General features: G+C 37.9%; 1 protein-coding gene across 1 annotated transcript in view; it reads right to left on the bottom strand.

The window, feature by feature from the left end:
- The window catches only part of PLPPR1 (phospholipid phosphatase related 1), a 353,659-nt gene that overhangs the window by 288,612 nt on the left and 41,081 nt on the right, over positions 1–23,966 (bottom strand). The window contains exon 3 of the mRNA XM_064490361.1: positions 82–168. The gene's annotated coding sequence lies outside the window, so the exon portion shown is untranslated. The remainder of the gene's footprint in view (positions 1–81; positions 169–23,966) is intronic.

Below are 23,966 nucleotides of genomic sequence, written 5' to 3'. Positions count from 1 at the left end.
AATTGACACATTGTAAATTGAGTATACTTCAATTAGGAAAAATAAATAAATATATATATATATATACAATAAAAAACTTACTTATGTCTTCCCATGATTCAGCTGGGTTGCTCTTCTCAGAGTACTGATTGGTTGAAATAATTATACCAAAATCATGCTCAGTTGACCCTTAAGAAAACACAGAAAAAACATCAACCAGCAGTACCTGATGGGACTATAACAAAAGCTATCCAAAACTGTATCCTGGGGAAACACGGGGACAATCATGCCCAGTGGAGCCCTGGAGAAACATATCTAAGACTTTTTTTTTTTTTTATCAAGAGATATCTTATCCTGTGGATGTTTCAAAGGCTGAGTTATAATAAAATTTCTTACAGCAATTACAGATTTTGTTTGGCTGAGTCTGGAAGGGTTGAGCCTTGCTTGAAATATGTGACAGAGATATTTAATAAAGAGTCATCAGCATTCACTCATCAAAGCAGGAAATCAATTTAATAATTTTTTTTTATTGAATACCTGCTCTGTGGTAAGTACAATGGAATCCACAAGAATAATATGACATTGTGTCTGAAGAATTTCACAATGTTTTTGGAGATGCAATCTTCTCAAAATGCAAATGGCAGAAATATGAAGTAGGATTAGGTGCTGTGGGTGTCTGGAAGACAAAAACTCAATGCTGGCTGAAGTGGTTGATGGGACCTCTGTGGACACAGGTGGCAACAAATCACAAAACCCAACAAAGGAGCAGTGCTCATATTCCAGGGATGGAGAGGTTAGTATGGGAGGAATCATTTCTGAAGCACATGCTGTGGCAGGCATTGTTTACACTGTGCAGGCTGATATGCAAGTTACCCATGTGAGTTTCCTTTGGATTCAATACATTCCACAAATATTTATTGAGCATCTAATATGGGCCTGGCAAGAACACATCAGAGGCAGCTTGTAGTTTGCTTACACTTGTAGACTTGAAAGCTTCATGTGGGGTGGAATCTGCTTGATGCACGGCAACTTCATATCCCCATAGTCATAAATCAGAATGCCCTAGTACATGATGATGTAACTTTACATGGTTATCATGAAAACAATTCTTACAGAAATATCACCATTTAGGTGACTAGGTGTTCACTTGAAATCATCACATTAGCTTTATGTTTCATATTTTTAAGTTTCAGTGCCCTTTATTATTTCTTTTAAAAGAATTATTTTTACAAAGATTCCTACTGAGTAGATCAAAATCTTATTATTTTTAAAACAGTCATAAGTACAGGTCTATAAGAGCTTTCCTATCTCATGTTCTAAGCAGGAACTTTGAAATGTAAATTCTAAAATCACAGAATCATATAATTCTCTCCTAAGAGTACAAACTTCTGTTTTTGGCAAGGTATCTAAAATAAGCAGGGAATTTCTTTAATTGGAGGGGCCAGTAAACCACTCACCCACTTCCTGCCAAAAATGTTTCAAAGATTCATAAGTCAAAATAAATAAATAAAACTAGTTTAAAAAAAGAAAACTAGAATATGACAAGGAATACATGTATGTATATGTATGACTGAAACATCATGCTGTACACCAGAAATTGACACATTATAAACTGACTATATTTCAATTAAAAAAAAAAGAGAGAAAACTAGCTCATTCCCCTTGCCCCTGTTTTTCATATAGAAATACTGACCCTTCCGCATCTGAGCCAGAATAAAGGGGGTGTGACATGCCCTTCATGCCCCACTCCCCACAAAAGTGTGGTCCCTGGACCAGCAACGTCAGCATTACGTGGGAAGTTGTTGGAACGCAGAATCTCACACCCCGCCTTAGACTGACGGAATCAGAATTCGCTGAATTTGCTTTTAACAAGATTCCCAGGTGATAGATATACACATGAGAAGTTGAGAAATACTTCTCTAAATAACATTAAAAAATTACTTGCATTAACTTGAAGATACAGTGCCAGTTAACTCAGCTCTATGTACTTAGATCCCTTCACAGCCAACTACACGTAAACTGGTCCCGCAGAACAGACAGGGATAGTGTTTTCATGTTGAAACAACGAAGGATTCTTAACAGGTGCTGGCATTCCCTCTTCTCAAATAAATATTGAACATGTATTTTTAAAATACCCATTTAAAGACAAACTGTTTCTCACCCAGGTCACCGACATAACTGTACAGTCATCTTTCCCATCGAATGTTTCTTTTTTTAAATTAATGTCAGAGGTATAAATGCAACCTAATAAGTACAATAAACAATCAACTATATCATGATGAAAGGGGACTGGAAAGACTGAGGAAGAAAGAAGTATCGAGGTGATCAAGAGAAATGGAGGGGCCAGCAGGGCCAAAACCAGCAGTTCTGTGGAACCCTTGCTTCCTTCCTACTCAAAGTGCTCCTCTGAGACAACCTGCCCCCATGCTCTAGGTGATGGAGCAGAAATGGAAGCAGGACCGTAAGACAGGAACACTCATCTATAAAACACACGCAAGGGCATATGAAATTAAGTCCACTCTATGTCTAATTGATATTAAAACTTAAAAAAACTGAAATAGAAGTGCATCTTTTAGTTTGGAAAGGTTGATTTAAAAAAAATCAAGGAGGACCTAGCTTATAGTTGTTGCCTTTTTGTAGTTCTTGGCCACAACCAACAATTCCTTATGTTTGTTTTTTGTTTTTTTTTAAACATTTTTTATTGATTTATAATCATTTTACAATGTTGTGTCAAATTCCAGTGTAGAGCACAATTTTTCAGTTATACATGAACATATATATATTCATTGTCACATTTTTTTTCCTCTGTGAGCTACCATAAGATCTTGTGTATATTTCCCTGTGCTATACAGTATAATCTCGTTTATCTATTCTACAATTTTGAAATCCTGTCTATCCCTTCCCACCCTCCGCCCCCTTGGCAACCACAAGTTTGTATTCCATGTCTATGAGTCTATTTCTGTTTTGTATTAACACTTTTTTTTTATTCCACATATGAGTGATCTCATATGGTATTTTTCTTTCTCTTTCTGGCTTACTTCACTTAGAATAACATTCTCCAGGAGCATCCTGTTTGCTGCAAATGGCATTATGTTGTCATTTTTATGGCTGAGTAGTATTCCATTGTATAAATATACCACATCTTCTTTATCCAGTCATCTGTTGATGGACATTTAGGCTGTTTCCATGTCTTGGCTATTGTAAATAGTGCTGCTATGAACATTGGGGTGCAGGTGTCATTTTGAAGTAGGGTTCCTCCTGGATATATGCCCAGGAGTGGGATTCCTGGGTCACATGGTAAGTCTATTCCTAGTCTTTTGAGGAATCTCCATACTGTTTTCCACAGTGGCTGCACCAAACTGCATTCCCACCAGCAGTGTAGGAGGGTTCCCTTTTCTCTTAACAATTCCTTATGAAAAAGAAGATACAAAACCATTGCTTGGATATGGGTTTCTACTCTTGTGTAAAAGCAAATTTATGGAAATTCAAGTCTAATATCATTTTCTGACTCAGTCCCTATAATGAAGGCTGGCAGGTTTAATACAATTAAACTAAACATAATCACGTAATCATCAGGAAAGAAAGTATAAAAAGGACCCTAATAATAGTGGTGTGCTGTTAAATGTCTAACAACTATCTTTCTCAGGTGAAAAGCCCTAACTGCAGCATTTGCCTATTTCTATGACATAAATGCTCCCAACATGGTTGGTTTCAGACTACCATTGTGATGTCACTGAACACAGAGTTTGGAAGAGACTCACACAATTGGTTCTCAGTAACCCATAAAAGCTGCTCCAGCACACTCCTAAAAGTAACTGAGTGTGCAGATTTTTCTACTCATCAATTTGATCTCTAGTGCACAGGTATGTTTATTTATACCATGAAAAGTTTGGTGGTTCTACTGTTAATCTTAATCCAAGGTGGCCAGGGCCAAAGTTCAGATGAACAAGCACATGAATTTTGAAGTCGCCTTCTTGTTTTCTGATTTTCAGTATATCAGGGACAGCCTTCAAAGCCTTGCACTTTTATCATATCCTCCTGCACATCAATCACTCTCAGGCTGATGTTTTTAATATCTGATAAAGATGGGAAAAGTACTTGGCATGGCTTATGTTTTGCTTTCCTGGATCTCTCCCCCAGAGTTTCTGTCACTCTGTTGGATGTAATCATGAATGCTGAAGATAGACATGAAGCAATGGTCATGAATATGTACACTTTGGAGTACTTCGTCATAGTTTTTGACAGCAATATTCCTCAAGATAGGCAGATAGATTAAAGTTCAGGTGGTTGCTTCAAAAATAATTTTAAGGTAGACATTTCTAGCACATACAAAGCAGGCTTATAAAGTTATTTGTCATAGGTGGTATTTTAATCCCATAATAGAAAACAATGTTACTTATGAGTAGAATTTAAAACACAAGACATCACAAAGCCTTATTGCTATGCATCATGTTCAACTAATTAGACAAAATCTATTATGCACTTATTGTAATATACATGAAGATGAGCTTTCTCATTCAAAAGAGTGTCTTGTTAACATTTACTTACCAATAACTCTGAATCTTACATAGAAATATTAATGATAACACATTAAAAGAAGACAATTCACAAGACTACTACAAATTAAGGCTGTCATACAATCTAATGCCAAGATCTGGGGTAAACTAGTAATAGTTATAAGAAATATGGACATTAATTTAGAATATTGACCCAAGCATCAACTCATGGCATTAACCAGCTTTCCTTTATGAAAAAAAGGGCCACATAAAATAAGGTAGGAAAAATCTACTATAACCCTTGCAACATAACATGACACTGAAATAAAGAGCAGCTAATATTATTATAGATGTAAAAGTAAGGGTCTTATAGATCCTAACTCTGGCTCCACTGCTCAGTGGTTATACAATATCAAGCAATTTATCTTACTCCTCATCTTTGAAATGAACATAAGAAGGCTTACTTCCCAGAGGTATTTTGAGGATTAGATGAGATAATAGAAGATGATACTTATGCTGGTACACAGTAAATTCTCAAGGAGGGCTCACTGTTATGATGATCTAAGAAATCAAGAGATTGGATTTTTTCAAATTTCCTTCTCATCCTAACAGTCCTTGGTACTAGCAGTGGGTCTCTAATACAGGACTTTCATAATCTACCTCTTTCAGAAGACTGTGGGATTTACAAATCTATTTCCTTTTAAGTATATTTTTTCCTAAAACACTGTGGGGAGAACACAAGAAAATTAGAAATGCTTGCCTGTCCAATCACCTGCATGTCCACTGCCAAGATTCTCATGCAGGTGCTGAAATCAAGAAGCAGGAGTTACCATAGGAGGTGACCCTAACCCTGTGGGTCTCCTGGGTCATTTAAATTAACTCACTCCATCACTTTCTCATTTATCAACCTCTTGGTCTCTTGGTCTAACCTTACAGGGCAACTGCACAGTCAAGGCAGGTGGTCCCATTTTCTAGGGCTATTTCATCAGAGAGTAAACGCAGTACTGAGGACCTGACTACTGTCCCAAAGGAACTTGAGTGGCTAAAGTCAGTGTCAAGCACGGAAGAAGAGACAAGAGCAAGCAGCAGGCAGCCAATCACCAACCGCACTGCTTCCCAGAGCCCCAGTCCTGGCCCTGGGAGCAGAAAGAGCACACAGCAGGAACCCAGTCAATCCTCTTCATCCTAGTGATGTCCTGAAAATAGTCAAAAGTGGTGCAGACAGAAACACTTTTGAAGGATCAAGAAAATGAATGAATAAGAAGGCCCAGATGTGAGTACCCTGAATGCTAGGCCAGAACAGAGAGTCACTAACTAAAAAACTAAACTGATATACAGCTGCCATAGGAACTTGGAACAATTCTCCCCATCACCTCTTAGAGAGGCAGTGAGGAAACAAGCTTCAGGTTTACTCTACCTAAATGTGTTCTCAGTAGCAACCAACTAGTTAAGCTACATGTAAATAATTCTTATACTTTCTACCTCTCTGCTAACCACTCCCTAACGTTTCTTAGAGGAAGGGCCCAGCATGTGGAAACCACTTCTTCATTTGTCCCTCTGGAATTTTTAGTGTCCATCTAATTATTTATTTATTCATTCATCCAACTTGTAATTCTTGCACACACACTTTGCTTCTGGCACTAGACTAAGGACCTGAAAGTGTAACAAGAACATGACCTGATTGGTCCTGCTCCTTCAAGGAGCTCTCATTTGGGGGAAGGAGACAAATTAACAAATCCACAATTTGTCATAGCATTGTAGGTAAAAGGAAGGCTCGGTAAAGGGGACAGCGAGGGGAGTGTGTTCTCAGTCCCACGGGTAGTTCAGTGTGACTGGGAACGTGCTAGGAGATGAGGTCTGAGTCTGCAGCTCAGGAAAATGATACAAGCTAGAGCCAGACCTTTGCAAATCCTTGGCCTCAAGAACCTTGCTGAAGCCATGGAAGACAACCACATCCCCTATGGTGCACAGTGAGCGAAACACAGACTGTTAAATCAAATAGGGAGGCCATTAGACTGACATGACGCAAATGTGGCAGTGGTCTCTCTAAGCAAACCAAAATCTAAGCCTATAAATACCTCAAGGTTACAAAATCAAAACACTAAGAACATTCAATCACACACGGCTAACTAGGCTTTAAGCTAGAACCAATCAAATAATTTCCTTTCTTTGCTTCCACACTTTCTCTGTGTAAGCTTTTCCCCTGGCTCCTAGTTTGGCGCTGCCTGATTCCAGTTGAGTTTTGCTCAAATAAACTGAGGCATATTAAACATTTTAACAGTTTATCTGTTAAGTCTACAGACCAAGACCTGCTATGGACCTGATGATTTCTTAGCACTCTATTCACCTGTGAACAAGCTTCATCACACTAGAGCCCCTCCTCCGTCTAATGCCCCCTAATATCCAGGCTCAACCAGCTACCATTTCCTGCCCGTCCATTTTCCAGTGCTGCCCTCAAGTGTCACTTACTTCAAGGTAGAAGAATAAGAACTGTCAACTCTACATTTCTAAGTGACAGTGGGGCTTTAGACACAATTCTGCTCTGGAGAATCCTTTTATAATGGGAATAATCATTTCCAATAGAGCTGGGTACTGCATCAGCCAGGAAAAGATATTGACTTTAAAAAAAAAAAAAGAGTCTAAACCATATTTTAACCTCCAGATGTTGTTAAATAAGCGTTTTCCACCAAGTCACTTAGCAGCAGTTTCACAGATTTTACAGTCTTTTGTTTCAGTGCTGTCTTTGTAGGAATTGAGACAGAAAAGGAGCCTGCTTTTTTCTGCTGTTGTTCTTGACTAGACAGATTGATCTCACTGAAGCTTTTCAATTTAAGGTTTCTGACTCCTTTGGGCTGGGGAAGCCCCAGGTTCTACCCTTTGGACTTAACATCGTGGCAATTCCTTTTTTAATTGTATGTCTTCTGACTGATCATTCTGCTGCTATGTATTGTAATTCTCTGCCCAGGCTGTCTTTTGGAAGGAAATACTGACTGCCAGTTTTCATTTAAAGGCTGGGAATTTCCTCGTCCATGTTGATGGAGGCCTCCCATAATCCAGGTGCATCTTGTCCCTCCTGAAGCTGTCCAGCTCCACCAACACAGGGACCCTGTGGTATGGTGGGAAGAAGATGCAGAGGACCCACACTGACATCCGGGGCTGGTTTCATGGACATATGACCAGTGCAGTCACTCAGGGCCCCACACATGGAAAAGCCTCATACCTGGCTTAATGCTCTGCTGTCACTGCCTTGAAATTATTAACAATTTTAATAAGGGGCTCCACATTTTCATTTTGCACTGGGCACCATAAATCAGGTAGCTGGCCCTGCTGATATTATAATTCCTACTGATAACAAGAGTGAGCTTTAATGTTTTATCAGGTCTATTTCTTCAGTGGAGCAAAACCAGTTTATCTCTTCCAACTATCACACCTATGGCTGCACACATGGTAAACCAAATTTCAGAGAAGGCCAAGGGCACTATACACTGGGGGATTATGAACTGACACACAACCACAGCACAACTTCTTTACCAAACTCCGGTCCATTTAGGATAATAAAGACAGAATTATCAAAGTATTGAAATCTTCCCAAACTGTGCCCTTTCCAGGTATAACTTCAATCAGTTTAAGAGAAGTTCCCTAGAGAGTAGTACTTGAATGATCCCCCCCTCCAAAAAAATTTCACAATTTACAGCAACCTGGGTCTGTTTTCAGGAAGTGTAAAGGGAGATGCCTCTTTGATTAGATCCTTTATTCATCTAAATAGAGTTAAACTAAAAACCAGGTTAACAGAACAATGTTCTGTTTTCTTCCTTTTAATCTACAAACACCTGCCTTGTTAGAATAGCAACCTGATAGGAAGGCATCTCTCCAATTCTGAAAAGGTTTTATACCTAATATCCTTATTTAAATTTTATCCTGAAGGAAAGCTGTTATCCTGGACTTCACTTATAATCACAGGATACTCAGTTGCCAGGGAAATCAAAATGCCTAAAATTCTGGCTACAAAAGAAAAGATCTAGATATGTAGAAATATAAAATACATCCTGTGTGTGTATATATATATATATATATATATACACACACAGAGACACGTATATGCACACCTATATACATATATATACACACATACATTTATACATATGTACATATAATGTCTTTCAACTAATGTAGAATAACTTTGGAATACTGATTCATTTTGTTGGTTAAAATCTGTTACAGAGGCAGTGGTGTACTGGAGCTGCCTCACTGGCTCCCAAGCACCAAATATACACATCTCTTTCCAACTTCAAATTCAGGATGTCATGTCGGCATCCTGAAATCGACCATGATGGGAACACGTATATCATGGGGACAGGAGCTACAGATCAAGGCATTTCTCCCAGAGATCGATTTACTGGGGCACCACCCTACAATGCTTACTGTAAAGGATTCTAAATGAAACTTGGAAGTTGTGAAAATTAAGACATTGCTAAGATTCAAATGATTAAAATGAAATAAAACTGGTAAAGAATGATTAGAGTGGAAGTTTTAATTAAAAGAAAAGAGAGAACTGGGAAAATAACATTTAACTCCATCAGCTCTAACCTGTTGCTGTGGACCCTCTTCCAGGGACAGCATATAATAGTCTAAAATACAGGAGTTAAATCCTTCCCTTGCCTGAGCAACATTGAACCTGAAAAATGCAATTAGTGAGTATGTAAAAGTCCATAGGGGTCAGGGCCACCTAATATCATAAGTACAAGTCATAAAAATAGATAACCACATAAAATATATGCCTTCATTTTCTCAAACTCAATACTATTAAAAGAAACACAGTTTTATAAAGACAGAGAGAATTAAAACCATTAGAGAGCCCTATTTAATTATCCCATTATGCTTAAGTGTATAAAAAATAATCTAAGCATTATAAAATAACATAGAGAAACAAAATGATTAGAACAGAATAAGAAAATTGTCATTTCTTTTTCACATCAAATATAATCATGTGAAGGAATCCCTTCCCAACAGGAGGCCATGAGAAATTAAACAAAGAATTTATTGCTCAGCTGTCTGTGGCTGCAGAAATTTATGACCACAGGGGAAATTACACCAGATGTGTTCTGTAGAGGGAAATGGGTCCACTGCATTTCATTAGTGCTGGTAAAGTTCTTACAGGAATAATCCAGCCAATTTCATTCCATCATTTCAGCTTTTAGATATATCAAGAACCACCAACCAGAGCCCACAAAATACCCAACATTTATTATCTATTGACTTACTTTATTCTGCAATTCTTAATAGAGGAGAGTTAGAGAGAGGCATAGGGAAGGTATATAGGAAGGAATCTTAAGGTCAGGTCTGTAATTTAGAAAAGAGTTCGAAATTTGTAGATATGGACAGGCATATGTAGAATAGGTAAACAAGATTATACTGTATAGCACAGGGAAATATATACAAGATCTGGTGGTAGCTCACAGTGAAAAAGAATGCAACAATGAATATATGTATGTTCATGTATAACTGAAAAATTGTGCTCTACTCTGGAAATTGACACAACATTGTAAACTGACTATAACTCAATTAAAAAAAGAAAAGAGTATTCCATATACTCTTGTTTCATAATACAAATTAAAGAAAGCAAATCTAGACAAAATCTTCTGGACTAGCAAGAATACAGAAAAGATGCAGTGTAATCGTGTGTTAAAGACATTACTTTACACTGCTAACTTATTAACACTCTAGGAGTAACTATTAATACTCTAGGGTTAACTGTTAATACTCTACGCTAACTATGAATGCTCGAGGTGGGCTGTGTGCTGAGCACTGGTCAGAATGCTTTACTGATATTAGCCCATTTAATCCTCACAACAACCTTACCAGGTGATAGGTGTCACCTGTTTTGATGCCCATTTTATAAATGAGGAAACTGAGGCACAGAGAGGCTAAAGCACTTGCCCATGCTCATGTAACCAGTAAGTGGCTAAGTCTGAATTAAAAAACCAGCAAGTCTATTTCTGGACTAGAGTCTCCATGTCTGTGCTCATAGCCTCAACACTATTAACACCCTGCTGCCTAGAATATGAAGAGAGATACCCATCTTGAGAAAGCAAAAGAGATGAAAATATAAAACCACCAAGCAAATCATTTGGGGTAGGACTTTATTATTGTTATTTTATGGAAAGTTAGCTTTATATAAAGTACTATATACATGCATAGCACATTTCTCTCTTTTTCTTTTGAGAAATTTTTCTACCTTCCCGACTTAACTCTCATTTATCTCTATGAAAAGACTTCCTCTTTCCCACCACCTGGAATGGCCACCATCCAGAATACAGTGTTGCTTATGAGATAATTTTTACATGAGTGAATGAATGAATCAATTAGTCGTTTAGTCAATGAGTGACATAATAGCTACAGAGTTAATTTGGCATGGAGTTGAAGAGTGCTTGATGTGGTTTATTTAACAATTCAAGGTGTTCTCAGAGCATCAGGACAAGCTTTAAAGCTTTCTAGGCTAGAATTATGAAGCCCTAGTGTGAATAAAATGGGGAACTAATACTGGGAAAAATAAAGGAATTAGTCCTTAATGATGTGCCAACAATGTATCAGATGCAAGACTGTTTATATTATTTAATTTATTATTTAACTCTCACAACAACCCATTTAGCAGATGAGAAAATGGAGGATCAACAAATAAAGCAATTTGTTCAAAGTCACACTGGCTAAGAAACAGAATATCAGGGATGTGATCCAAATCTTTCTTCCAAAGGTCTTTTCACCACCACCCAATATTTCAGGTAGGTAAAGGAGCAAAGGGCAGGTGTGGTGGGGGTGGGGAGGGAGGAGAGATAAAGAGAATGAAGTGAGAATAAGATGAGATTTAGCCAAGAGATCAGCTTTAGCCATGAACCTCAGTCACCACTCTAGTTTGCCCTAGAAATATTCAGACATTTATTTTAATCCCCCAATTTCCTTAGCTGGGATTGAAATAAGAATGACCCAGTTATCACAGTCCTCCTGACAGCAAACTCAGGGCTGACATCCAATTAATTCGGGGCTTCACTGTGTGCAGGCCTCCCCATAAGGGAGAAAGACTCAACATTTCTTTCTCACCTCTGAGTTGGAGGTAATTGCCCTTGCACAGGAAATTCTAAACCCCCACGCCCCCAGGCAGCAATCTAGCCATTCATTTACAGAATCTTGGCACTAACCTGGCAGCTGCAAGTGCCCCTCAGCAGTTACAGCGGTCTTTTGGGACACCTGTTCTTCCTAATTGAAGGTGATGGGCAAGAGGCTAGTGGAGAAAAATTGGCAGCAGCTCCTGTAATGCCCTGTGATTGGACAAAAACTCACAAGGAGCCCTAGTGTGAAGGAAGTTCTGCCAATAGTAGCATTTCTCCAAAGAAGAACCAACCTGAGTGCATGCAGTAAGTAGAGACACCCAACAATCCAATGATGAGCAGTAGAGAAATGTTTATGAAGAAGTGGATTTAGTGCAATGCCCTCTCCTCATTGCCAATATTATGCATTTCAAAATCGGCAGCATTCACATCCTCCTTCTCTGCCCATCCTCCTCCCACTTTTCAGTAATTGCTTAATGGATGCTAAAAGCATGATGAGGAATGTAGTATACCCAATTTATTACTACAGTTCATTTCATAGATAGCAAGCCCACGCCCTGCATGCTGTGGTGAATATATAGGTTACATTTAGAGATCGATATCACTTGGCTGCAATTTGATAAGTGCTTCTAATTTAATTTCTAGCTGTGGCATTTACTTAATCAAAACTTTGGCAATGAAAGCCAATTCAAATAGAATATGCAATTCTGGGAGATTGCATATTGGGAAAAGAGAGGAGATTGGGAAAAGAAGAGGAGAAGCAGATTGGGAAAAGAGAGGAGAAATCACAGGGTAAATAGTCACAGCCTTTAAATCCATGATTTCCATTCACTATAACTTTAATAAAAAACTATCAGTCTTTTAACAAACATTCACAAACATCAACTGTCCCAGCACTAGAGGAAAACATAATGATGACAAGGTATTCTAGATGGAGGGACCCTAGGTAGAAGATACAATCAAATCACAAATGGCACCATCAATGTATGGGAGGCATGTAATAAGGTCTAATGGGAACTGTCCTATTAACTAAATCATGTATAAATACTGTATTGATATTGCATTATGATCTGATGCTTTTAATCACTTCAGATATATATTACAGTGTCATTTTTAAATTATACAAATACATCCTACTCAGGATATTTTAATGGCAGCTTGGACACTGTTCTTAATGTATCTAAAAGTTATTCTGTTTAGGTGTCTAATTTATTCAAGCCCTCAGGTAGAACTATTTTGTTGTATGTAACCAAAAATTATTTCTGTCCCATTGGAGCTTCTGACTACAGCATGATTTTCTTCCTTTTGTATTTTAAAGGCATTATGTCTTCACAGGAAGAGTTATGCAACCACACATGAAATCGGCTACATCAGCCCTTTTGTTTGAAATGTTGGACCTTTAGAATATGGCTAAAATAAGAAGAAACAAAGTAACTTTCAAGTCAATGATGAAAGAAGAAAGAACCACAGCAAAGGTACCAAATTTCAACTCAAATCTTTAAATAAGACTGTAAAGAAACGTCCCCATCACCTAAAAGACAGAAAAAGAGCAGAGTTTTGCCACACCAAGTAGAGGAGATGCAGGCTGCTCTCCTGGCCTTCCTTCTCTTGGATGTCTTCTCTTTCCTGCCCCTTTCCCAACATCTCAGGGCATCAGCAACTTTCAGAAGCGAAGTTCTTGAGCTCAAAATGCAGTGGAAGGCAGACAATTTGGACACCCTAGAACTTTGTAAATGATTCCCGTGGATTCCTTCCTTGGGATTCAGGAAAGGGACACATGCCCCCAACCCCCCCCCCCCACACACACACACAAAGGTATGTGAGAAGAGAGCTTCTCTGTAAACACAGTACCCCCCAAGAGGCCACCTCACTCCCCTCCCCCCACCTCTTCTTATATCCAGTTGGAGGAGAGCCCTGCAGAGAGGCAGGTGGCACCTGTGGCTGACAGTTTCAACCACATCAAATGCGGAGGACCTAGTTCCTTTTGTCCTTAGCTTTAGGCTTTTGCTGATTTCTGCATTTCTGAGCCAGCTGAAAACACCCAACCCAACACCTAGCACCATGCTGTTATATTAGCATTGGAAATCGCTTCAATGCTTGTCCGTGGGGGAACAGAAAAATAAGAACTGACATATCCAAATTATGTAATATTGTGCCAAGAAAAATTAATGAGATCTATGTACATCAACATGCAGAGATCTCAGAAACATAACGATGAACATGAAATGAGGCAGAATGAAAGCACTGTATTCTCTAACCTCAGTTTTCTCATCAGTAAACAAGGATTCTTTCATTTAAGAAATATTGATTGAGTGCCTACTGTGTATCAGGATCTTAGGCAAGAGGGATATCACAATGGAAAATGAAAGAAAGAAACCCCTTCTTCATAGAGGACATGTTCCAGTGGTACACAACAGGAAGACAGACAATAAAATAAAACTAAATTTATAGTATGGCAGGTGATTATTCTAAGCTATAGAGAAAAATAAAACAGGGAAGAAAAAAAGTAGCATCAGAGGAAGAGGTCTAGGAAATTTTGCATATAAAATCCCACTGGAAAGGTAATATTCCAGTAAAGATGGGAAGGAGAGGATTGAGGAATAAATCTTTGCTATGCAGACATGCAGACAAGCTGGAAAGAAGTTTTCTCAAGCCTATTCTGATTATCACACATCCTTTCCTATTTCCCAGGGTGGATATAAAATGTTCTCTATTATTGTATCTTTTCAGGCATTTCAGTGGGAATCTGTTTGCTGGGGCTGAGAGGAGGAGGATTAAATACTACCATTTGAGCCACTTTTTAACCTGGAACTAATTTTATTTGAAATCAATATATATCTTTTAAGGGATTAGGCAAAAAAAATTTGATTGTTACTGTGTTATTCAGAAATAATTATGTCTAATATACCCTGTTCTTCAGCAAAAGAGTCAATACTCAAAAATCTGATGTTGAGAATTTTTTGTAGGCTGAATGAATGGATTTGGCTTTTTTTCCTGAAGAACAATCCAATGTAAGTCAAAATCTCACAAGCTTCCCTCTGAAATTTATTGTTTAACCTAATGCGAGCTACAAAGCAAACTATAAAGTTAATGGCAGAAGAGATTCTGTGGCAAATGGAAGGATATCAAAATTAATGTCTAGAAAGAACTGGGTATGAAACTCCACTTCTTAACTTAATGGACCTGCAATATTAAGCAAGATGATTGCATCTCTGGGCCTCAGTTTCCACATTTATAAATGGAAATACATTCCTGCATCTCAGGAATTGAGGAAAAGGATATATAAATGTTTGCTGGACATCTTTTCCTCTGCTAGATTGTAAGCTCCATGAGGGCAAGGAGCATGTCTGCTGAATTAAACTCAGAGCCCTAGGACCTACCGGCACATAACAAGTGCTTGTTAAACCACAAAATTCTACTGTATCACACAGGGGAATGGTATTCAATATCTTGTAATAATCTATAATGACAAAGAATATGAAAAAGAATATATATATATGCATAAGTGAATCACTATACTGTACACCAGAAATTAACACAACATTGTAAACTGACTGTACTTCAGTTTTTTAAAAGTACCCCAGGGGACTATATTCAATACCTTATAATAGCCTATAATGAAAAATAATATGAAATGGAATATATATATGTATAACTGAATCACTATGCTGTATACCAGAGATTAACACAACACTGAAAACCAACTAAACTTTAGTAAATAAATAAATAATTTTAAGTGCTTATTAAAATTTTTTAAAATGATTTCTTGAATATATGACAATGTATGGAATAGTGTCCAGTATAGAAGAGATCCTTATATATTAAAATATGAGTTTCATCCTTTCTTTTCTTTCCTCCGGCATTCCAGGGATCTTTCTCTATCTAAACCACTTCATTTAGACCTACATTAATAATTATGAATCCCAAGAGTTTTCCCGTTTGGGAATTGACTAGCAGGTGTATAACAGAGATCATCAAACCATAAACATGAGTGAGGCACTGAAAATGGACTCCTGCCACCAGAGGATGATCCCTGGGTGGACACCAAGTCCCTCAGCCAACTCTGGCATCCTAAAGTACAGGTTGCAGCTCTTTAGAACCCTCTTCTGTGACATGAACATAATGCACTGATTTGCTTCCCTCAGTGAGGGCCTCAATCCAGGCATCTTATTCCTGAGAGATTTACACTTTCTGCGTAAACCAGGCACTTTCTCTCAAAGTGTTCAGAGTACAGGAGGGGTCAGCAGATGGTGATAATAGCTTCCTGGCCAGGAGTCAAGACGAAGTGGTTAGAAGCACCAACAGGGCCACCTGTTCCCTCTCCATGGCTTCCATGGTATCTCAGTGTAGAGGGAGGGCAGCTACTAATGGTCCTGGAGGAGGGACTACAGGTGTAAATGGTGTGAAGAGAAGTCGCACAATATAATATTTCGGTGCATTCTAAAGTTAAATTTTGTTCAAAGTCCAACTTCTCTAAGAGTCACAGCACAGTGACAATAGCCTAACCTGTCTGTGCTTCAGTGTCTCCTTCTGTATGACATGATACTAACAGCCAACATCTACTGAGCATGCCTTATGGGCTAGGCACTGTTAACATGTGTCTGCACTAAACCCTTACAATAACTCATTTTACAGATGAGGAAACAAACACATGGAGCAGTTAAAACTATCTGCCCAAGTGCACACAATGGATTATATTACTTGCCCAAGTTCAAGGTCCAATGCAACCAGCCAGCACTCTTGTTCATTATACATTTGTAGGAACTGAATTAGATGGTATGTGAGAAGTGCTTAAAATAGTGCCTAGAATATCATCGTGCTTTGGGAAAACTGCATATAACTGCCTGGCTAGAAATGGGAGATCAGGAAGTTCCATAGGTGGTGGGCTTGGTTAATGAAAATTAGAGTTTGGGATCATCTACTAGAAGCCATGAGAAGCAGTGAAAGTTGGAACAGATGAAGGGAAGTCAACTAAGAGACCGTGGCAGTGATTTATGTGTGAAGCGAGAATGGCCTGCAAGAGCAGGATGGCTTTGAGAATGGGAAGGCAAACGCTCGGGAGAGGACAGAGGCTTTTGAGAAGGGTGACGACTTGGAGAGGCAGTCTGACAGAGAAGAGGACTTCCAGGTGGCTCCCTGAATTGCTGTGGGTGAAGATAATACCATTCCTTTAAAAACAGGTGAGGGCCCATGAGTGAAAGTGGGCTTTCAGAGAAGGTAGATGCACTCCAGTCATGTCAAATTTAAAAAGAAAGCAAAATACGGTGGCCAGACAGTAGATGAGGAGAAACGTTTCTCAGGAATACGTGGGAGTAAACATGAAAAACAGTACCGTTAAAAAGACAGCTCTAAAATGGAACCACCAAGAGTGAACCTCTGCTTTTATATTTTTCTCTCAACAATCACAATTTGTTGGGCTCCAACTCTTTATTATTTCATTTTAATGCTTCCTTTTTTTATGGGAGTAGGAGAGCTTTGTGGAAGATTAAGAAATGTTCACACGTGCTTCTTTTCTGAATAAACTGTTGCATGAAATAATTTATTTTGGTGGATTCTTGGAGCTTGAGTCTTCATCTCAAAAAGAGAAGTTTCTTAAAGTGGCTTCTCAACAGTAATAACTAAAAGAGACAACGGGGAAGAAAAAAGCTTTCATGACCTTTCATCTGAACCTTCTGTTGAACCGTTCAAATTATAATAACTTGTGTGTGAGTTCTTAAATTTGAAAAATGCACAAAATAAACTTTCTGCTCTCTTCCAAAATGATGTGATATTATCTCTGCAGGAGAAAAGATTGGGAAGGTTTAGGACATTCTTTAGGCTTTACAATTGATGTCAAATCCAATAGGATGCATTCATATGTCGAGGCTCATTTGCTGCACTCTATGCCTGCCAAACTCCAATATGCTGAAATTCTCACTCCGTGGTTCATCTCCATGGGATGCTTTAAATGCCACAGGCATTAACTGTTGAATTGCCAGGCTCAGCTACCACTGTTAAGTCTTCACTGTCTTAGCCACCCAGACAAGCTATGTGAGAAATGGATCCCTTTGCAGGAAGTTGCCTTGTAACCAAAATCATTTGACATATAATGAGTATTTCAATAAACATGGAAACAAATGGCAACAAGGGAGCGAATTCAACTGAAGTGCAAAGCTATCTTCTTCCTAGAGAACCCTCCTTATGCCACATCTGAAAGGGGTGATGCCAGCAGGTGTGCAAATGGTGACCTTTAGTGTTCAGTATTTTCTTGGTTGTGTAGCACTAGTCAAGTTACTAAAACCATCTGGGTTCTCAGTTTCCTCATACGTAAAAAGAAGGTACAATGCCTACTTTACGACATTGCTACTGGGAAAATTACATGTATGACAACCTAGAATGGTTTAATAATGTTAGTATCTATCTCCCTCCTGGCTCTGAATCATGAGCTACTCCTGCAACCCTACCCCAATAATGACCAGAATCCACTTCTCTCTGCATTGCTGCCCCTTTGGGGTCACAGGATCATATACAAAACTATAAATGGTCAACACTATTTGGCTGGGAAAATCTTAGGAGGGTTTTTTAATACCTGCTGTATACCTTACACTAGGGGACTTAAGGAATGCCCCCCTGTACTGGCTTAACTCAAAGCAAAAGACTCACATGAATTTTGTATTCAAACCCTCCAAGCCAACATGAAGATCAGACAGAAAGGAACAGCAAGGGGAAGAGGGACTATGGAGGGAATATATTAGAGGAGGATGGATCATTATCCTTTGTCTTAAGAGATTTGTGTCCACATTCTCCCATTCTTTATTGGCATTTCATAGTCTTTAGCATCTGTTCATAAAGACGCTTACTAGTTATGGGTCCTTCTCTCTAGTTCAGCATCTTTGGGTCAACAGGAAAATACCCAGATTACATAGGTTCTACATATCAGCACAGGGAAAGGTGGAGAAGTAGGAGGTATCATTGGAGAACACTGTATATTAGATAAGGAAATTCAAGATGACAGGTGTTACCCAATTCTCAACCTTCTATAATTCAAGACCCTTAATGCTTACCTTAGTAATGTAAAATATTTCCCCAACCCCACTGAAGTCTTTCTAAATTTCTATCCTCTAGATCCATCCATAAACCTATCTGAGTGCCATTGTCCTAACAATGCCATGTTTTGTCCTTAGATTAGCTATGGAATCCTAATAAGTCAGGCATTCCGGAAGACTGCACACAACACAAAGGATTTTAGGGTAACACCATTTAGAGTTGCACTGATCATTTTCACCCATCTGCTCAGAGGAAACTAGATAAAAATAGTTAAATACTTTAAGGTTTTCCCTTAAGTTAAATACCTTAAGGTATTAAAACACCTTAGCATTAAACAATCATGCTCAGGAGAAACCAAAGAAAGCATGGAAGTGAACTGGTCCAATTCATTCCTTAAACAACTTTATAGGTGACACACCATATAGGTAACAGGCACTATTCTAAGTGCTAGAAATACAGAGGAAAAAAAAGACAATCTTCCTTTCCTCAAGATTACAGACTGTTCAGAGGAACTGGTCCACCATTACATATATACAAAACACCATGATATGTGCTTTAGCAGTTGTAGAGTTGCCAGGAACCCTAGGAGCACAGAGATGTCAGCAGTGGAAGTGGATCTTTAAGAATAATGGAGAGTGGAGGAACATTCTAAGCAGATTATGCACAGAACATGCAAGTGTGGAAGAGTGTGGCGGATTGAGGAATAAATATGTTTTATTCTGGGTCGCCTAGCAAGTAGAACCTGAAATAAGAATTAAGGAGTTAATGCTTCATTTGGGAGGTACAAGCCCAAGACCATAAAAGTGACCACCCCCCAAAAAAGGAAAGGAGACAAGGGAAGATGTGATACAAAGTAATGTTATGATTTACATTAGCTACTGCTTCATAAGCAAAGACACAGCGCATGTCATTCAGCAAACATGTTCACTCAGTGCCTCTCCAGATAAGTCACATCTGGGAGTAGTTTACAAACAAGAGAAAGAAAAGAAATGTATCTATCAGTCTTTCCATCAGTCAAGGTTCCCCTTTGACCCTCGCTGGCCCCTTGACAGCTGATCAAGAATCGAGATTCCACATTGGGGTGTGATACTCATCCAAGTTTGAAAGCATAGGGATGACCTGGTGCAGGTGGTGTGACAACCAAGAAAGAGAAAGCAGGAGGCAGTTGAGGACTCTGAGAAGCCACCATGACTAGCAAGTAGAAATCATGGAGGGAAGAGGAGGAAATCTGGGGCATAAATAGTAGAGATTAATTTGTAAACACCTTTATGGACACCTTTGAAGAGCTTAAATTTTATTCTATGGGCCAAGAATATTTTGGGCAGGTGAAGGTCAAGAAGATACAGTACCAAGTTGATTGAGTATCTAGGTAAAAGTAGACCTGCATTTTCTACTGACTGTTTCAATATTTGGCCAAGGTTAAAGAAACTCATTTCGAGCTATTCCAGCCTGAGATGTAGAGACAATCAATTGACATGCTGTAACTATACAGGGAGCAAACTGTCAATGAATAAGCAATGGTAGATACTCTTGTCTATTTTGTTTAACTGCAAGTAGGAGTTAGATGATGACTTACTCAAACAACAGATGGATGCCAGGTCCACATGGTATCTTGAGTTGGTCTAGAATTATGTGAGTTGGCTGGTATGACTACTGAAACTCTCTGGTAAAGTGCCTCCTTTTCACATCTGGCTTATAAAGCAATCACCCCAAGGATACAATCACATTTGGTGCTCTTTGAAACACAACCAAGAAAACATCTGGCATTTTTGGGAAGAATGATTTTTTTTCACTGTATAGTAGTATCTGTTGTCTAAAAACAACCAATATTTCTAGACAGCTTTTCATAATCTACAACCTTATTTAATCAGCATAGCAAGTTTATGAGAAAGGAATTATTATTCCGTAATACACATGTCAAAATTCAAATGCACTCAGAAACATTAATGTGCCCAATACCTAAAAATAATTAATGGTGCTGTTGAAATTTGGATCTCAGTCTATTTGTTTCTAAGGCTTGCACTTTTTCTGGTCTACTTCACTGACTCAGAGAGATGTTTTGTGAGGGGACAAAGCTGTTTACTTCCCTCCCAAGAATACAAAGCCTTAGAAGTTGAAACAGATTAATCTAGAGAAAATGAGTTCCACGTATATGATTTGAAGTAGTTCTTCCCATTATGGGATTTTGTTCACACCCTTAAAGCCTACATAGTTCCCATGATTTTACTATTCCAGAATTCATCTCAATGATTTCAAAGATTTTTAAAAATCATACACCATCCTTCATAGTCAATAGACCTGAATTTAAATCCAGCCTCCTTCATTTGTGTGTTAACTTGAACAAATGATTTAACTTCTCTGAACCTCCTTTTCCTTGGATGTAAAATGGGGCTCATGGTAGCTCTCTCATGGGATTTCTAGTTAATTAGGTGAGATATTAATACAAAGGAAGAAATAGGCAACAGTTTTGCCAGAGAGCTGCAAGAGCATTGAGCACCAGTTACCCCAGTGGAGCTTACACCTCCACCTAATCCTGACTGGATGTTTGACCCTCCCACACCCAAGTCCCTTATTTCCTTGGGGGTCAAAATAATGAAACTTTGCCTTCAGAGATGAAGACATTATAGAGATGAGAAATGAGTGATTAGAATGTTTGCACTTTAGTCTATACAGAAAAAGAGAATGACAGTTTATCTCTTGTGCTATCTCTTTTGCAGTTAACTTCAAACAGGACAGAATGAAAGAAAAGATTTCAGATCCCTCAAGCTCTCTTACCTGTCTAGGATGAGCTTCTCTGGCCTTGCCTGTTCCAGCCTATAAGCTTTGCCTTTGTGTCTCCCCTTCCTCCCTACTTCTGATTCTGCCGTTTCTCACAGTAGCCAACCTGACCCCCCATTTGTATTCCTAGCTTTCATGTGGCAACTGGATTCTGGTTCCTTCTCTTTCTCAACTCATTTGTTCAAAAACTGTTGTGGCTTACTTCACTTAGAATGATGATCTCCAGATCCATCCATGTTGCATATTTTATTCTTTTTTTTAATTGCTGAGTAGTAAGCCAGAAGGAGAAAGAAAAATACAATATGATATCACTTATATGTGGAAATCACTTATAAATAAGAAAGAAAGAAAGAAAAAAGAGGACACTAATGAACTCAACTACAAAACACAAACAGATTCGCAGATATAGGAAACAATATATGGTTATGGGGGAAAGGGGTGGGAAGGGATAAATCTGGGAGTTTGAGATTTGCAAATGTTAGCCGCTATAAATAAAAAAGAAATTTCTTTTGTATAGCACAGAGAACTATATTCAGTATCTTGTAATAACCTTTAATAAAACAGAATATGAAAATGAATATTTGCATATATATGCATGACTGAGACATTATGCTGTACACCAGAAATTGACACATTGTAACTGACTATACTTCAATAAATAAATAAATAGATACTGTTGTGGAAGATTTCTGGATAAGATGGTGCTATAATAACACATCTTAACCCTTTTCCTCCAACTTCCACTGAAGCAACTGATAAACATAAAAATTAAGCTGCAGAGACATTTTTAATATTTGAACTTGTAGTTTTGTAACAATATTCTTAGGATATTCCCTTTAAATTAATGTACTTTCACATAGAAAAAAGGCTGAAATAAAATATAAAGTAACAAAAAGTCATTCGTCATCATCACTGGGTCATGACATTATAAGAGATTTTTATTTACTTTGTTTTGCTCTTGCTTGCTTTCAAAATGTTAATTAGCCTGCATTACTTCTGCAAACAGAAACAGATAAATGCAGTCTCTTTTAAAAGAAAACCAAAAAATATATAGAAAAATAAAATACCTTATAACACCATCTAAATTTTACAAATAACAGAGACTGTAGTTCATTTTTATTTCGTCTCCTTTGGATCATAAATAGCAGTACTAAGTACTTTGAAACATGCCCCAAGGCTAACAAATAAGAAGTTGTACATAATTCCCACAGGAGAAGGACAATGTGCATTTTAATGGTCTTGTGGTTAAGGCAAAATGTAGATATTCGAAATATTGTATAATGAGTTTGGTACTAAAATTTGAAATATGCTATTAAAATGCCACAAAACACTTGAATAGCATGACTATTAAGCTGGTTTTAATTTTCCATTTAATCATAAAGAATACATAGATTAAATTCAAATTTCTTTTTAGCTTTGTTATATAGTCATATCTCTTTTCAGCATTATTACTATATCCCAGAAGCATTCTTCATCACTACTCTAGCAAAGAGAATTTAACATCTTTATCCGTATCTTCAAATTTGTCATTTCCAAGGAACATTGTGGTCCAATAGTCTGTGTGTAAGAAATTAACCCAAATATGGTGCTCCAATCTTAAGACATGGCATAACAGTTGTTTAGGTTAATAGCAGACATGGAAGGCATTGTGAAGGAGAAGGAATGGGTAGAAAATTAGACATTTTTATTGAAGAACTTATATTATTAAAGTATTAATACAGAAGCTTCAAAAACTCCTCCAGTTTAGTGTATGACAACTACAGCATGATTTATAAATTTATGTTGTCTGAGATTTTTCTCAATAGTCATATCTTCCTTCTGTTCTATCTAAATTCTTGGAACATTTTTTAGAGACTGCTTTCAATCATACTTTTAATGTGGGCTCAGAAATACTGATTCCCTCAAAATGTCTTTCTTCCTTTTTCCCTTTCTACAAACTGAGCACCTACTATGTTCCCAGACACTGCAAGATGCCAGATGTGCAAACAAAAAAAGACATAGACCTTGCCCTCAAAGAGGTAATAATCTAAAATAGAGGCGAACTTGTGAATAAAGAATCATAAGTTTCATAACAACAGTTTTTACAATGTCTCTAGCAGCAAAGAGAAAAAAGTGAGAAATTGTTGCTTGAGACAACTGACCAGAAAGATCTTGGGTGAAGGGATATCAGTGAAGAGGTTTCTGCAATTTTCCTCCAAAGACAGAATGAGGTCTTCAACTATGTTTTGTCCAAGAGATAAGGTCAACAGGAGATAACTGATGGAATAGGAATCTGGGGGAAGGAAGTGCCAGGACCAGGCTGCTCCGAAGGATGATCCAATCTATGGATGGAGAAATAGGCAAATACCTTTGAGAACCATAGCACAGTGTGATAAAGATTATAACTGACTTAATTTTTTATTGAAAATGTAATAAATGTTAGAACCCAAAGGGAACAACTAATTTGTCTACTGATAGCAACTAATATTTATTATGGCAGGTTTTAGGCTCAGCTCTTTACCTGCATTATCTAAGCTAATGTTCACAACAACCTAAGAATTAAATATGATTATCTTCACAATTGTATAGATGAGAAAACTGAGAC

Source organism: Camelus dromedarius, chromosome 10, assembly GCF_036321535.1.
Source record: "Camelus dromedarius isolate mCamDro1 chromosome 10, mCamDro1.pat, whole genome shotgun sequence".
NCBI classification, from domain to species: Eukaryota; Metazoa; Chordata; class Mammalia; order Artiodactyla; family Camelidae; genus Camelus; species Camelus dromedarius.
This window is presented reverse-complemented; position numbering and strand designations above follow the sequence as displayed.